This window comes from Salvelinus sp. IW2-2015, unplaced genomic scaffold (assembly GCF_002910315.2).
Source record: "Salvelinus sp. IW2-2015 unplaced genomic scaffold, ASM291031v2 Un_scaffold3373, whole genome shotgun sequence".
In the NCBI taxonomy this organism is placed as follows: Eukaryota; Metazoa; Chordata; class Actinopteri; order Salmoniformes; family Salmonidae; genus Salvelinus; species Salvelinus sp. IW2-2015.
Window position 1 is genome coordinate 33,460 of NW_019944655.1, and position 12,635 is coordinate 46,094.

At 40.9% G+C, this 12,635-nt stretch overlaps 3 long non-coding RNA genes across 10 annotated transcripts in view; all 3 read left to right on the forward strand.

The window, feature by feature from the left end:
* LOC112075752 (uncharacterized) overlaps positions 1–3,772 on the forward strand; it is a 24,753-nt gene extending 20,981 nt beyond the window's left edge. For both annotated transcript variants that reach the window (XR_002895034.2, XR_011477475.1), the window contains exon 4: positions 3,608–3,772. This is a non-coding gene — a long non-coding RNA (uncharacterized lncRNA). The remainder of the gene's footprint in view (positions 1–3,607) is intronic.
* A 2,677-nt stretch (positions 3,773–6,449) lies between these two features.
* Positions 6,450–7,671, forward strand: LOC112075753 (uncharacterized). Its single transcript, XR_002895035.2, has 3 exons — positions 6,450–6,618; positions 6,977–7,032; positions 7,208–7,671. It is a non-coding gene; the product is annotated as an uncharacterized lncRNA (long non-coding RNA).
* A 44-nt stretch (positions 7,672–7,715) lies between these two features.
* LOC112075754 (uncharacterized) lies at positions 7,716–10,669 on the forward strand. Of its 7 annotated transcripts, XR_011477480.1 has the most exons (8): positions 7,718–7,823; positions 7,898–8,279; positions 8,386–8,432; positions 8,469–8,619; positions 8,729–8,879; positions 9,067–9,104; positions 9,250–10,062; positions 10,159–10,281. It is a non-coding gene; the product is annotated as an uncharacterized lncRNA (long non-coding RNA). The 7 variants fall into 7 exon arrangements; XR_011477477.1 differs by lacking the exon at positions 10,159–10,281 and adding an exon at positions 10,324–10,669 and having other exon boundaries at positions 7,717–7,823; positions 8,386–8,619; positions 9,250–10,078; XR_011477481.1 differs by having other exon boundaries at positions 7,717–7,823; positions 8,386–8,609; positions 8,646–8,879; positions 10,159–10,282.
* The last annotated feature ends 1,966 nt before the right edge of the window (positions 10,670–12,635 follow it).

The window sequence follows — 12,635 nt, forward strand, 5'->3', positions numbered from 1 at the left end:
CCTCCTTCGTTGTTGGTGTTGAGAGCAGCCTGTCAGACTGTATCACCGCCTGGTATGGCAAAAGCACCACCGCAACCGCAGGGCTCTCCAGAGGATTATGCCCAACACATCACCGGGGCGACCTGCCCTCAAAGGACACCTACAGCACCTGATGTCACAGGAAGGCCATAAAGATCATCAAGGACAACAACCACCCGAGCCACTGCCTGTTCACCCCACTATCATCCAGAAGGCGAGGTCAGTACAGGTGCATCAAAGCGGGGACCGAGAGACTGAAAACAGCTTCTATCTCAAGGCCATCAGCGTAACCGATGCAGGGAAGTCAGGCGCAGGAGAGCAGAACTAAGCAGTTTAATAGCAAAACCAACGGCATCAAGAATAACAAGACATGGGTTCAAAAACCAGCCGCGCACCAGTCAACAATGTGCACAAGCACTTACAATAAACAAAACAAACAATAAACAATAAAAAAAACAATCCCACACAAAGACATGGGGGAACAGAGGGTTAAATACACAACACGTAATGAGGGAATGAAAACCAGGTGGTGAGGAAAACAAGACAAAACCAATGGAAAATGAAAAATGGATCGGCGATGGCTAGAAGACCGGTGACGTCGACCGCCGAACAAGGAGAGGAACCGACTTCGGAAGAAGTCGTGACAATCAGACTGTTAAAAGCCATATCTAGCACATTAGAGGCTAATGCTCTTATACATAGGATATTCACAGGAGAAAGAAACTGAGATTTCGCAGATTAGATCTGGGAGCCTTGTGAGGATCAGGCGACGAATGGCTAATCTGCCTTTGCCATCCGTTATGGTGTTCAACGTTCAATTCCTGGAAAATACATGGGATGAAGTAAAAGCACGTACATCCTACCAAGGGGATATTAAAAACTGTAATATCTTATGTTTCACCGAGTCGTGGCTGAACGACGATATTAATAACACAGCTGGCTGGTTATACACTCTATTGACAGGATAGAACAGCAGCCTCTGGGTTATACACTCTATCAAACAGAACAGCAGCCTCTGGTAAGACACGGGGTGGCGTGTTATACACTGTATCAGCAGGATAGAACAGCAGCCTCTGGTAAGACACGGGGTGATGGGTTATACACTCTATTGGCAGGATAGAACAGCAGCCTCTGGTAAGACAAGGGGTGGCGTCCTATGTATATTTGTAAACAACAGCTGGTGCACGATATCTAAGGAAGTTTCGAGGTTTTGCTCGCCTGAGGTAGAGTATCTAATGATAAGCTGTAGACCACACTCTCTACCTAGAGCGTTTTCATCTGTATTTATCATAGCTGTCTACTTACCACCACAAACCGATGCTGGCACTAAGGCCACACTCAAGGAGCTGTACACGGCCATAAGCAAACAGGAAAACACTCATCCAGAGGTGGCACTCCTAGTGGCCGGGGACTTTAATGCAGGGAAACTTGTAATAATAACAAGTAACTAATAGCTAATGTAAATTGGACAGTGCAGTTAGACTAACAAGAATTTAAGATTTCTGCCAGTATCAGATATGTCAGATATGTCTATGCCTCATGCTAATCGCATTAGCCTACGTTAGCTCAACCGTCCCGTGGAAGGGACACCGATCCCAAAGAATTTGTAATGAACTGAYTATATATTTAGTATTAGAAAATCCCCCAGCTATATTGTATTCTATTCGACATCATATGTTAATAATGCTGACATTGATAAAGAATAAAGAAACAGTCATCAGATATACTAGTAACTGTTATTATTATTGTTTTTCATTTCTCATGCAGCTGCACACTGGACTTTAACCTTAACCCTGTTTTTATAAGTGTAGTTTGCTTCATTATGTTATTATGTTTTCACATGTTATTGTGTTTTCACGTCGCACGTTTTCACATTAACTTCACATAAAGAAATGTGATACTCAAGTGTTTTTTCCGTAAAGGGTTTATATTTGTTATCAATGAAGCCACTATATTTCAGATGCATCAAAGGTTAGCTAGCTACTTCAGCATTACTAGCAGAAGCTCCCATTCTGATAGGAGAACCAGCTAGCAGAAGGCTTCCATTCTGATAGGAGAACCAGCTAGCAGAAGGCTTCATTCTGATAGGAGAACCAGCTAGCAGAAGGCTTCATTCTGATAGGAGAACCAGCTAGCAGAAGGCTTCCATTCTGATTAGGAGAAGCAGCTAGCAGAAGGCTTCCATTCTGATAGGAGAACCAGCTACAGAAGGCTTCCATTCTGATAGGAGAACCAGCTAGCAGAAGGCTTCCATTCTGATAGGAGAACCAGCTAGCAGAAGGCTTCCATTATGATAGGAGAACCAGCTAGCAGAAGGCTTCATTCTGATAGGAGAACCAGCTTCAGAAGGCTTCCATCTGATAGGAGAAGCAGCTAGCAGAAGCTTCCATTCTGATAGGAAGAAGCAGCTAGCAGAAGGCTTCCATTCTGATAGGAGAACCAGCAGCAGAAGCTTCCATTCTGATAGGAGAACCAGCTAGCAGAGAGGCTTCCCATTCTGATAGGAGAACCAGCTAGCAGAGGCTTCCATTCTGATAGGAGACCAGCTAGCAGCATTCTTCATTCTGATAGGAGAACCAGCTAGCAGAAGGCTTCCATTCTGATAGTAGAACCAGCTAGCAGAAGGCTTCCATTCTGATAGGAGAACCAGCTAGCAGCAGGCTTCCATTCTGATAAGAGAACCAGCTAGCAGCAGGGCTTCCATTCTGATAAGAGAACCAGCTAGCAGCAGGCTCCATTCTGATAGAGAACCAGCTAGCAGCAGGCTCCATTCTGATAGGAGAACCAGCTAGCAGCAAGCTCCATTCTGATAGGAGAACCAGCTAGCAGAAGGCTTCATTCTGATAGGAGAACCAGCTAGCAAAGGCTCCATTCTGATAGGAGAACCAGCTAGCAGAAGGCTTCCATTCTGATAGGAGAACCAGCTAGCAGAAGGCTTCATTCTGATAGAGAACCAGCTAGCAGAAGGCTTCCATTCTGATAGGAGAACCAGCTAGCAGAAGGCTTCCATTCTGATAGGAGAACCAGCTAGCAGAAGCTCCATTCTGATAGAGAACCAGCAGCAGAAGGCTTCCATTCTGATAGGGGAACCAGCTAGCAGAAGGATCCACTTCTGATAGGAGAACCAGCTAGCAGAAGGTTCCATTCTGATAGAGAACCAGCTAGCAGCATTCTCATTCTGATAGGAGAACCAGCTAGCAGAAGGCTTCCATTCTGATAGTAGAACCAGCTAGCAGAAGGCTTCATTCTGATAGGAGAACCAGCTAGCAGAAGCTCCATTCTGATACGAGAACCAGCTAGCAGAAGGCTTCCATTCTGATAGGAGAACCAGCTAGCAGAAGGATTCCATTTGATAGGAGAACCAGCTAGCAGAAGGTTCATTGATAGGAGAACAGCTACGAAGGCTTCCATTCTGATAGTGAATTTCCTGTAATGTTATTGTTACGACAGTTGAACTAAAATCATAAGGCCTTTGTAAGTTATATCCTTCAAAAATCTATGGGTTTATATGATTGATTTAAAAGAAAAAATGCATGTAGCAATAACATATTGACCCTTTAATCTTGTTTTTATTATCTTGCTCCCTCAGAACTGCACCTTGTCATTTTGGGGCAAAGTAATACCACTGGAACATATGCAGTTCAGATGGTGATGGAGGATTTCCCGACTCAGTCCATCTCTCTCTCCTAACAACGGATCTCAATCTAACAGGACCTCAAAGATACACTCTGCAAACTGCCTGTTCAGTTTGCAGTGAGAGGTACATATACAGTGAGGAGAAGAAGTATTTGATACACTGCCGATTTTGCAGGTTTTCCTATTACAAAGCATGTAGAGGTCTGTAATTTTACATATATATCTATATAGTTTATCTTTACTTCTAGGTAGTTTATATCTGGTAGTTTATCTTTATATCTAGGTAGTTTATATTTATATCTAGGTAGTTTATATCTAGGTAGTTTATCTTTATATCTAGGTAGTTATCTTTTATATCTATATAGTTTATCTTTATATAGGTAGTTTATTTTATATCTAGGTAGTTTATTATTGTATTATCTTTATATCTAGGTAGTTTATATCTAGGTAGTTTATCTTTATATCAGTAGTTTATATCTAGGTAGTTTATCTTTATATCAGGTAGTTATATCTAGGTAGTTTATCTTTATATCTAGGTAGTTATCTTTATATCAGGTAGTTTATCTTTATATCTAGGTAGTTTATCTTTATATTCTAGGTAGTTATCTTTATATTAGGTAGTTTATCTTTATATCTAGGTAGTTTATATTTATATCGAGGTAGTTTTATATCTAGGTAGTTTAATTTATATCTAGGTAGTTTATATTTATATCTAGGTAGTTTATATCAGGTTAGTTTATATTTATTTCTAGGTAGTTTATATCTAGGTAGTTTATCTTTATATCGAGGTAGTTTATATCTTGGGTAGCTTATCCGTTATATCGAGGTAGTGTTATCTTTATATCGAAGGTATGTTTATCTTTATATCCAGGTAGTTTATCTTTATATCCAGGTAGTTCTATCTTTATATCTATCTCTGCAAACTGCCTGTTCAGTTTGTAGTGAAGAGGTACATATATATATTATCTATACTAGTTTATCTTTATTATCTACTTTCTAACAAGTTGTTTCTCTTTATAGAATAAGATGATGCCTATGCCTTGTTGCCAGTAGTAGTGGAAGTAGTGATTTGATTGTCATGCGTTTTTATGCAGAGTTTCCAACCCCTGTAGCATAAGTAGAGGGGTGTTGGTAATGATTTTTATCTGAATAACATGATTGCTAGTTGTTGTATATCACTCATGTTTTGTCTCTTCAGTGGACCCCCGGTTCCATCCTGTATGAGGGCTGTACCTACCCATGTTCCTGTCTCCAACACCAGCCCAGTGGGTCACTGCTGTACGCTCTGCAGACCAATCCCCTGGAAATCACTGTTCAGTAGCTACAGGCTCTACAAACTCTCACGTAAGAGAAATGAACATGAAATTGGTTTAGTGTAGGACCCTCTCACCTGGTTGTCTAGGTCTTAAATGATTTAGTTAGAACTCCTCTCACCTGTTGTCTAGGTCTTAATTGATTATTAGGACACTCCTCTCACCTGGTTGTCTAGGTCTTAATTGAATTATTAGGAACTCCTCTCACCTGGTTGTCTAGGTCTTAATTGATTAGTTAGGATCTCCTCTCACCTGGTTTGTCTACGTCTTAATTGATAGTTAGGAACCTCCTCTCACCTGGTGTCTAGGTCTTAATTGATTAGTAGGAACTCCTCTCACCTGGTTGTCTAGGTCTTAATTGATTAGTTAGGACCTCCTCTCACCTGGTTGTCTAGGTCTTAATTGATTAGGTAGGACTCCTCTCACCTGGTTGTCTAGGTCTTAATGATATTAGGTAGGACTCCTCTCACCTGTTGTCTAGGTCTTAATTGATTAGTAGGAACTCCTCTCACCTGTTGTCTAGGTCTTATTGATTAGTAGGAACTCCCCCACCTGTTGTTAGGTCTTAATTGATTAGTTAGGACTCCTCTCACCTGGTTGTCTAGGTCTTAATTGATTAGTAGGAACTCCTCTCACCTGTTGTCTAGGTCTTAATTGATTAGTTTAGGACCTCCCCTCACCTGGTGTCTAGGTCTTAATTGATTAGTTAGGACCTCCTCTCACCTGGTCGTCTAGGTCTTAATTGATTAGTTAGGAACTCCTCTACACTGGTTCGTCTAGGTCTTAATTGATTAGTTAGGACCTCCTCTCACCTGGTCGTCTCGGTCTTAATTGATTAGTTAGGAACCTCTCACCTGGCGTCTAGGTCTTAATTGATAGTTAGAACTCCTCTCACCTGGTCGTCTAGGTCTTAATTGATTAGTTAGGACCTCCTCTCACCTGGTCGTCTAGGTCTTAATTGATTAGTTAGGAACTCCTCATCACACCTTGGTCGTCTAGGTCTTAATTGATTAGTTAGGAACTCCTCTCACCTGGTTGTCCAGGTCTAAATTGATTAGTTAGGACCTCACCTGGTTCTCTAGGTCTTAATTGATTATTTAGGACCTCCTCTCACCTGGTTGTCTAGATCTTAATTGATTAGTTAGGACCTCCTCTCACCTGGTTGTCTAGGTCTTAATTGATTAGTTAGGAACTCCTCTCACCTGGTTGTCCAGGTCTAAATTGATTAGTTAGGACCTCCTCTCATAGTTAGGAAAACTGATATGGTTCCTGATCTGGCATGTAGTCATGTCAGCTTTATTCTTTACGTATTTATTCTTTATTCTTTATAATTGTATTTATTTTATTCACATTTTGAAGTGATGCAGTTCTGTCCTTGATCTTTTCTTGTCTATTAATGTTACGTATAATATCATGTTTTATGTTTTGTGTGACCCCAGGAAGAGTGGGGTTCAAAATGAAAAATAAAAATGACATTGTATTGTTTTCTCCCTGTGTGTTTCAGGRTTTCAGAGCTGTTGGTGAGTGGACCTTCCAATATCACAGAGAACACCACTGTCCCAGGAGAGTACCTTCTAAGATGGACGCCCACTGAGGATGAGGAGGGAGGGTACTATCCTGTGTGCTTCATCGCTCAGGGAGTGAACAACAGGTCAGTCTGCAGCCACTTCAACTGGAAACTTATAGCTCAACATAATGTGTTCCAATGACAAACCTGATTAAATAAAGGCAACAAATTAACTAGCATAATCCATCATTTCAGAAGGCTACTATCAAGACTATCAGTTAAATGTACATTTAGACACATTTTGTTAGAATGCATTCAGTTGTTCAACTGACTAGGTTTTAACCTGCCTTTCCCTTCAATGGTATGTGGTTTGATTGGGTTTGACATGTTTCATTAAACCAATGGTATGTGGTTTGTGGTTTGTTTGTTTTTGTAATGTTTTATAAAATACAGTTTAACAAAGATCTGAACAGTTTAACAGTTGTTCTGTTGATCTTCTCAGTTCCAAGTATCACTCTGAGCTGCGCTGTGTGATCGTCAGGGTTGGAAACACAAGCGGTGGGTACAGTTTCACTACAGCATGAGGTTATTGATCCCCTTTCTGGTGTTCTGCTAGTCTCACTGTTACTTACAGATGCTATTTGGAAATGCATGTTTGAAACAATTACCAACCAATCAACACATCTCTGTCTGTCTGTCTGTCTGTCTGTTTATTTGTCTGTTTTTGCTACAGCCATCATAACCAAGCGGAACCAAAACCACCTCCCTCTTCTGACAATAAACCTCACGACCACAGAGGAACCAACAACCTCCCTCCTCTGACAATAAACCTCACAACCACAGAGGACCAACAACCTCCTCCTCTGACAATAAACCTCACAACCACAGAGGAACAACAACCTCCTCCTCTGACAAACCTCACGACACACCAGATTGCACCTGCACCTCCAACTACCCCCAAACAACTACTGAACTCACAACCATGCCCACAAATGTCAGTACATACGGACCCACAACTACCACAGTGACACAACTACAACAGCACCCAACTACCACAGCACCCACAACTATCACAGCACCCACAACTACACAGCACCCCAACTACAAAACTTTAAGTAAAAACCCAACCACCGATCTCACAACCCATATTGTGGACAGTACAACAAAAAGCAGTGGCCTAGTAAGTACAGAATTACTTTTGTTCAAATTTTAAAAAAAATATTTGTGTGTGTGTTTTGTAATAATGTGGACTAACTGTTTCCACAGGATACGTTGTTGTACTGAGGATAAAACTGTCCTCTCTGATCCAACTAACAGATGATTACATCAGAAACGTGGTGTTACAGCAGGTCAGTGTCACTGTCAGATCAGACAGGTTTTCTCTCAGCTCTACCTGATAATCACTGTGTGTGTGTGTTTCCAGCTCCGTGTGGAACTGATCAGAGGAGGGCTGCCAGGAGACTTCACGCTACGCCTGATAGCGCCATCAGGAATCAGCTGAGGGAGGACCAGGAATTCAGAGCAACTTTCTTCACTCCTACTTGTCTTTTCTTCCTGGTTCTGATTCTGCAGATAGTTCTATTGAAGAAGAAGTGGTTCCTTATAATGACAGAATATGGTTGATTTGTACTAATCTCTCGTGGACAGACGCACGTAACATAAATTATGATTTTTGTTCTGGGTTGCCAAGATTAGTTGAATGAACTGACGCTACGTCTTACTGGATGTTAGTTGAATGACTAAAATGTAAATGATTTATGTCTAAAGAAGAAATAGAACATAATATGTTTGGTAATGTACAGAGAGTATACTGAGGTTCTTCTGTTTGGTATGTACAGAGGTAGATGGGTTCTTTCCTGTTTGGTATGTAAAGAGGTAACTGAGGTTTTCTGTTTTTGGTAATGTACAGAGGTGAGTGAGGTTCTTTCCTGTTTGGTAATGTACAGAGGTAGAGTGAGGTTCTTTCCTGTTTGGTAATGTACAGGGTGACTGAGGTTCTTTCCTGTTTGGTAATGTACAGAGGTAGACTGAGGTTCTTTCCTGTTTGGTAATGTACAGGGTAGACTGAGGTTCTTTCCTGTTTGGTAATGTACAGAGGTAGACTGAGGTTCTTTCCTGTTTGGTAATGTACAGAGGTAGACTGAGGTTTTTCCTGTTGGTAATGTACAGAGGTAGACTGAGGTTCTTTCCTGTTTGGTATGTACAGAGGTAGACTGAGGTTCTTTCCTGTTTGGTATGTACAGGGTAGACTGAGGTTCTTTCCTGTTTGGTAATGTACAGAGGTAGACTGAGGTCTTTCCTGTTTGGTAATGTACAGAGGTAGACTGAGGTTCTTTCCTGTTTGGTAATGTACAGAGGTAGACTGAGGTTCTTTCCTGTTTGGTAATGTACAGAGGTAGACTGAGGTTTTTCCTGTTTGGTAATGTACAGAGGTAGATGAGGTTCTTTCCTGTTTGGTAATGTACGAGGTAGACTGAGGTTCTTTCCTGTTTGGTAATGTAACAGAGGTAGAGTGAGGTTCTTTCCTGTTTGGTAATGTACAGAGGTAGAGTGAGGTTCTTTCTGTTTGGTAATGTACAGAGGTAGAGTGAGTTTCTTTCCTGTTTGGTAATGTACAGAGGTAGACTGAGGTTCTTTCCTGTTTGGTATGTACAGAGGTAGTGAGGTTCTTTCCTGTTTGGTAATGTACAGAGGTGACTGAGGTTCTTTCCTGTTTGGTAATGTACAGAGGTAGATGAGGTTCTTTCCTGTTTGGTATGTACAGAGGTAGATGAGGTTCTTTCCTGTTTGGTAATGTACAGAGGTAGACTGAGGTTCTTTCCTGTTTGGTAATGTACAGAGGTAGACTGAGGTTCTTTCCTGTTTGGTAATGTACAGAGGTAGACTGAGGTTCTTTCCTGTGTAAAGAATTGTTGGTTGAGGCTCAGGTTTCTGTGACATTTTAGTGACAGAGGACACGGGTAGGGAGGACCCACTAATATACACCACACACACACACTCAGGAAGAAGTTTCACTTTCACTCACACATGGAGCATAAAGAAGAATGAACATTGATGGAGAATTGACATTGACTAAAGAGAAGAAGAAATAAAGATTAAATGTTAAAGGTTGAAAAAGATAGGTAAACATTGGGAGATAACATTGGGAGATACATTGGGAGATACACATTGGGAGATACACATTGGGAGATATTAAAGGGGTGTTAAAATAATGCAGTTAAAGGTTAGGAGTTTTATAATGTTGTTTTCTTTAAGGTGTGAATAATATAGACTGTGTTTGATTAGGCTCAGAGGACAAGGCTTAGGAGGTTGATAATGAGACGCTTATAAATGGTAAAAATGTTTATAATGTTGAAATGTTTAAAATATTGAAGGTTTAAGATATAACTGGAGTATAAATTAGGTTGTAGTAAATAAGAATTGAGTAAAGGTAGAAGGGTGAAGGGATTAGGAAAGGTTCATGTTTGAAAAATGTTTTAAGAAGTTGATGTTAATGAAGTATATTACGTTTGCTAGCTTGATCTGGAAAACCTTAAGGTGACCTCATAGATAGACGTGTTCTAGTACATTCTAGGAGGAAACCTTAAGGTTCCCTCATATAGAAGTGTTCTCAGTACATTCTAGAGGAACCTTAAGGTTCCTCATTGATAGAAGTGTTCTAGTATTCTAGGTGGAACCCTTAAGGTTACCTCATTGATAGAAGTGTTCTAGTACATTTCTAGGTGGAACCCTTAAGGTTTCCTCATTGATAGATGTGTTCTAGTACATTCTAGGAGGAACCCTTAAGGTTCCTCATTGATAGAGTGTTCTAGTACATTCTAGGAGGAACCTTAAGTTCGTCATTGATAGACGTGTTCTAGTAGCTGTTAGTTTTTTAGACACCAACTGAGGGACTGATCATCCTGAGGGGGGAGACAAAAAGCTTTTTATAAATTGTAGAAGGTAAGAACCCGTTTTTCTTGTTATTAAATACTGTGCTTCTCATGAAATTGTAATAGACAATTAAGGGTTTAGTTAAGGGTTTAGTTAAGGGTTTAGTTAAGGGTTTAGTTAAGAGCGCTGAAGACATCTCTGAATTTAATCCAAGGTATGTTTTTCGTATCATCTTTGGTGATATTGATTTGTGATTGATTGATCTGGGATTTTTTATGCCTGTTTCTGGAATTTTGAATAAACTTGCTTTATTGTTCTTAAACCTTGTGTCATCAAAGAGTCATACAAGAGCATGTCGTTTTACTGTAAGTTTATGAAACAGACTGGATTAATGGAGGATTCGTAGTGTCTGGTTAATTAGTCTATCGGGAACCTGAATTGCTGGTATGAAGGAACCTGAGACCCAACTAATGGTACTGAGTGCATTGGTAGGAGTCATATGAGAGGTGATTCTGGGCTAAACCAACCCAGGAGAGTGTCCACTCATAGTGTCCTAAGGTCCACGCTCTGGCCTGGACGATCCTGAAAAGGTGCTGGGTTGCAGGGTGAGGTAGTATAGGTACTCGACTTAGGGGATAGCCCACTCTACTGTAAGACCCTTACTGTTGAGTTTGAGGAACGGTCCCTAGTTGTATACTAGCTCAGTGGTAAGGCAGAGCGGCATCTTTCAGATCTGTAGGGATTAGGGACAATAAATAACAGAACAGCCATTGGATAGGCAGAGCCCAGTAGAATTGTTAATCCTGCAAGGTTGGTATTTTAGCTTTGACAATTTGGGAGCTTGTACAGGATTGATTTGTGGGATTCAGGAATATCCTGGGAATATTTTGGGATATAGGAAAGCCTAAAATATACCCTATGCAGTACGCAATGCAAGGACTACAATTAGGTACGCAAAAAGGTGATCCTGAAAATTTGCACAAAATAAATGGCAAGGTTAGCATTTAATTACGTTCTTGCTTTGCAAACTAAATGTATTGGTTACCACATACCAGGATTTGATTTCTCCTCTCCCTCAGATCCGTCTAATCCCAACGTCAGGATGGACCTCCCATTGGACGAGCTCAACGGACCCGGAATCTCCCCTGACAACGGAACCTTCCTGAAGTTCTCCCCCACCTCCGTTTCCATGGCAGCCGTGGAGCCTGTTGGTGTTCCTGTTGACGCTGCTCGTCATCACCCTCCTCAGGCTGGAGAACATCATTACATACTCCTCCTCTGTAGCTGACTGCAGCAGTGAGGGGGGCAGATCATGGTGATCTGTAGTATATCTTCACAGAGGTCCACCGTGTCCTCACTGTCCACCTGAGACCACACGTGTCTTTCTCTGGCTATGTCYAGAATGGCACCGTATCCCTTTTATAATTGGCAAACGATAGTGTTCTATTCAGATTATCCCCCTCTGTTCTGGTTAAACTGGACTAACCTGGTTAGAGTGGACTAACCTAGTTAGAGTAGACTAACCTAGTTAGAGTGGACTAACCTAGTTAGAGTGGACTAACCTAGTTAGAGTGGACTAACCTAGTTAAACTGGACTAACCTAGTTAGAGTGGACTAACCTAGTTAACAAAGTGACTATCCTAGTTAGATGGACTAACCTAGTTAAACTGAACTAACCTGGACTAACTGTAAAGTACTGTATATCGTAAACCAGAACTCATATATTTGATTATCTTGGAAGTATTGATCTGTAACGGATGGTTATTGGATTGGTTAAACACCTCCTATTTAACATTTTATTAACCTTTATTTAACTAGGCAAGTCAGTTAAGAACATATTCTAATTTACAGTGACAGCCTACCCCGGCCAAACCCGGACGACGCGGGCCAATTGTGCGCCACCCTATGGGACTCCCAATCACGGCCCGATGTGATACAGCCTGGATTCGAACCGGGGTTGTAGTGACGCCTCTTGCACTTGTGCAGTGCCTTAGACCGCTGCGCCACCGGAGCTCCTTTGAAGAGATGAACAACCACTTTAGCAGTTTGTGACAAGAATGTATTTTTAAAAGGGTCTCTCTGTTGCAACACAAGAGCAATTAACATTTAAGTAGTAAGGAAAGGGTATTAGTGAAGGAAAAACAAAAAACGCATAACATAATACATTTTTTATTACATTCATAACAAATAGGTGTGGTCTTCCTCAAATGGAGAAAAGCTATATAGTGGTAAATATTTGTCATTTCAACAGTAAAACACGTTAGAATGCACAGTAAAATACCATACAT